Source organism: Magallana gigas, chromosome 5 (assembly GCF_963853765.1).
Source record: "Magallana gigas chromosome 5, xbMagGiga1.1, whole genome shotgun sequence".
Taxonomy (NCBI): domain Eukaryota; kingdom Metazoa; phylum Mollusca; class Bivalvia; order Ostreida; family Ostreidae; genus Magallana; species Magallana gigas.
Window position 1 is genome coordinate 2258786 of NC_088857.1, and position 4308 is coordinate 2263093.

Below are 4308 nucleotides of genomic sequence, written 5' to 3' on the forward strand. Positions count from 1 at the left end.
CGGTTAACATATAAACTCTCCGGTCAATTTACACTATATTTAGTACGTAGTTTACTCATAAGTTGATCTGAATTTGAAACAATTAAAGAAAATTGTTTCAAACATACGTGCTCCCCAGAGACTCTTTGAATTTCAATAAACATTTTGCTTGCAATAAACATTTTAGCATTGTGATATATCATATAGCGGTCTCATTTACTTTTAGATGAACCAAAAAATCATGTCTTTAGGTTTTTTCTTGAGCCAATGGTCCGTATTTGTTGGTTTGCGAAATCTTAGATAAATCATAGATCTAGATTTGACAGTTCCTCTGAGGTGTTTCCTCTTGATAATGCTTACTGCGTAGGATCTTCATTTGCTTAATTTTATTTAATATTTATTATATTTTCATTCCTCAAAATTTAAGGCATCTAACGTTGAGCGCATTGTACAAAGTCGTCCATTTTAGATTATTTTTCCCTTTACTTCTTTCAGAGTTTAATTATTTAAGGATATAAGGGTATTTTTTAAAAATAGTATTTTAAATGATTATTAAAAAAGGATGTTTACGGCTTCTTTTATTTTATTTTTCTTTGTTCGATAAATCTCTTTGAGGTTGTGTTTGTGTAAAAAAAAAAAAAAAGAATTCTTCATTCAAATGTAGTATTTGCTGATTTCAGGTGTTAGGTAGATAGTTTAAAAAGTCATTTGTATTTTTAAATAAATAGGTCATTCATGTAATTACATTGATGTATGAAACAACATTTAACACCTGCCTGATAATTATGTCAGTGCCAAGGTGGCATTTATAAGCTCAATGTATCGAAAAATTCAAATATTCTATCTGATAGACCATTGCTTAAAGAATGTTTATAACCACCTTTGTTATTAGTGTATCTCACCTGTGAGATATTTACCTTTTAAAAATTCTTACAGGGAAATAATTTTCCCATATTAAAAACAATTTCCAATAGGATATATTGAATTTCCTACCAGAAAAAAGAACTATTTATAGGATTTAAATTCCGATAGGAAATCTTAATTTCCTTGAGGAAAACTACATGTCTGAATCAAATTCCTACAAGGAATACTTTTCTCCTATAGGAAATATAATTCCTATAGGGTTTTTAGAAAATCCTATAGGATTTTCAATATTTCCTCTAGGAAAATTATTGTCTATAAGAATTATTATTTTTCTATGGGATTTTAACTTTTAAAGGTAAATATCTTACCTGTCAAGTAAGACACACAAAAACAAAAGTGGTTATATATTCTCTAGGCAATGGTCTTTCATTTGGTGTATATATATTTTTACAAAACTGCATCTTAAGCGGATGCACAAATACCACCTTGGCAATGGCATAAATATGCGGCACAGTGTTTTCTATTTTATAAATGGTCGATATAATTTGGAGTCCAGTTTTTGTTGAGAAATTCACTTTAATTGTGTTTCATTCATTAATTTTACAAAGTTAATCGTTTAAACTCTCGTAATTTCTGTGAATTGGTGGGGATGCTATTCTGACTTGCTGAATACAGGTGACCTTACATTAATTTCAAGTCGATCTTTTAATGTATAATGTCGAGCTGAAACTGTCAAAGAGTCGCCACTTGTAATGAGAAGCAAAGACAAGACCAGTCGAAAGCATTTTATCAATTTGATTTCTTTGATTTAATCTTGAACTCAACTTATAACGATAACTATTCCGATTTCTTGGGTTTAAAGTTGTTCAATTATTTAATCTTATTGCATATTCATCCAATTTTGCCATGTCTCGCACAACATTTATAAGCCACAAATTTTGCATTACAAAATAGAATTTTTTTTTGAGTAAAACAAAGAATATAAAGCGTGGGTTTTTTTCTTTAATATATATTCTATTTCTATCACATTAAAAACCATTAACATCATCAAACAAAAAGCCTTGAATCTGTTTTTTGGCACTAGTTCACAAGGTAAATTAAATTTACATTAAATGCAAAAATGAATGGCAAATTTACAGGTGTTATTAAAAGAAAGATAAGAATGGATGTTTCCATAGAAATTGCATGACCTACTTTAATTACTGATAAGATCGTTTTTAATCATGCCAGTATACTTGGTCAAAGCATCCTTGCCTGATTGTCATTGTCCTTCAGATGTAATCGGATCTCACGTATCAATTTTTCCATTTGTTTTTCAAACGGATACTTTCCAGAAAAATTGAAGAGAAGTTTGCTACCAATAATGGTATTTAACGTTCCGCTGGGGTCAAAGTCTGCCTCCAGATTACACGAGATAATTGTCTTCTTCCTCGAATTGGCATACTCGGCTTCTACATAAAAAGAAATACAAACTATACCCTATACTATCTCGTTGTGATATTTGACAAGGTACGCCACCTTATAAACAATTAGATTATCATATATTTCCACTGTATAATAAGCCGAGAGAGAGAGAGAGAGAGAGAGAGAGAGAGAGAGAGAGAGAGAGAGAGAGAGATGTAACATTTTTATCAGTAACACAGGGCAGTATTGTATTCACCTAATTTTTAATTGTCTAAATTACCTTTTTCGCAAAGTTTGCTTTGCGAGTACTTCTCAGAATAACACGTCAAAAATACTGTACAGTTCTCTATAGCTGCGGCTATTGCTTCCTGGAGTGACCCCGCCATATAACTGTCTGCTTCTACGTCTACGTCTATCCAACAAGTTATACCATTTTGTTGCAGATTGTCCCGTATTTTTAAAGCAGCGTCTTTGCTTCCTAAGTTGTAGCTTATCATCACATCGGGCGTGTTGGAGCTTCCTGTTCCCGACATCATACTGCTGTTGAAAAATAGAGTATTAATATTGTATAAAAAGGAACATGCATATTAAACAAAGAGTGTACAAAATGAAGTTGTTATCAATTTTTTTTTTTGTAATTTGACAGCACTTAGTTGACAATGTAAAAAAATATAATCAATGATGATACATTTATGATCACCTATTTATATTACATACCGTATCCTGAATAGGTGTACCTGTAGCAATAAGCAGCTAATGATATGGCGACCAATTGAAGAAATTTGAATGCCTTGTGATTCAATATCTAAACATATAAATTATGCAGTTTAAATTTGAGCCCTGAATCAAATTTTTTTCATTTAAAACATCCTCATAGGGTATATACTTGGTTAGTACAGGGCGAATTTATTGATCAAAAACTAGTTTAGGTTTAAATTGGGGTTTACTTTTCATTTTTTTGCAAAACCGGTTTTGAATTAGTTTCAAACCAAAACTAGTTTTTCTATTTAGCGGCTTTAAACTGAAACTAGTTTTCGGAAAACCTAAAACCAACTCCGGGTGCGGTTTCGGGGGATTTAAATCTGTAAAAGTTTAGCTTTTTAAAAAAAGCTTACCGTCTTAAGAGCGAACCCTAAACAGCAAATAGTTATCAAAGACAATTTATTTCTTTTTTATATAAATGTCAACTTCCTCTACATACCATGGCGTTTGGAACATTTTTATGCCATCATGTGTCTTTTAAGCCTGCGTGTCTGAAATTGAGAAATGCCTAACCGAGCTTGTAAGTTGATATCGACTACAGTAGGGTAAAAGAGATCTTAGGAAGAGTCGTAGACTCTATTATTTTGATAAAAAGTTATACCACTGCATTCAGTATTTTGTTCAACAATTATTACCCGTAGTTTGACCTATCTAAGGTGCAAACAACTTTACCGATATAAGCCATACCGCATCAATTTTTTTTTTTAATTTTTGTATTTGAAAAACAAAATAATGAAAGAAAAGGAAGTAATTTCAGTAAATATTATAGAATATCTCTTTCAACTAGTTGGACCTGAAAATCAAAAGGCTGAATTTCATTCATAGCATTTGTATTGCTTTTTCGTTTTCCCACTTTTTAAGCATTGAAATCTACGAAATTTGTTAAGTCGTACATGAAAGAGATCATCAGAAAATTATCTCCCTTGTGCCGGACAGTATTTCAACCAATGAAATAAATGTAAATTTTCACATCATGTATTTTCTACCAATCAAAAAGGAGAGGAAGTGCACAACCCGGAGACTGTAAATTATTTCAACTCTTTATACCGTCTTCCAAGGAAGAGGGTAACAAGATGGCTGTGCAATAAAGGGAGGTGTTCGAAAGAGAGTTGTTGATACTCAAGTGTGGAACATGTGGCAAAGAATGACCTCAGCGAAGCATATGGGTATCACCCTAACGTATAAACCATGTGTTTCAAAGGATCTAAAATTGAGCATAGTACTAAAATAATAATATGGAAGAGATTCCATTAATGCTATAGTCTGTCCCAAGATATTTATGCAGCAAATTTGGCCGAT

General features: G+C 31.8%; 1 long non-coding RNA gene across 1 annotated transcript; it reads right to left on the reverse strand.

The window, feature by feature from the left end:
* Positions 1–1837: 1837 nt before the first annotated feature.
* On the reverse strand, positions 1838–3314 carry LOC105326744 (uncharacterized). The gene is made up of 3 exons (XR_010714183.1): positions 2965–3314; positions 2528–2787; positions 1838–2294 (listed from the first exon to the last, which is right to left on the reverse strand). It is a non-coding gene; the product is annotated as an uncharacterized lncRNA (long non-coding RNA).
* Positions 3315–4308: the final 994 nt, after the last annotated feature.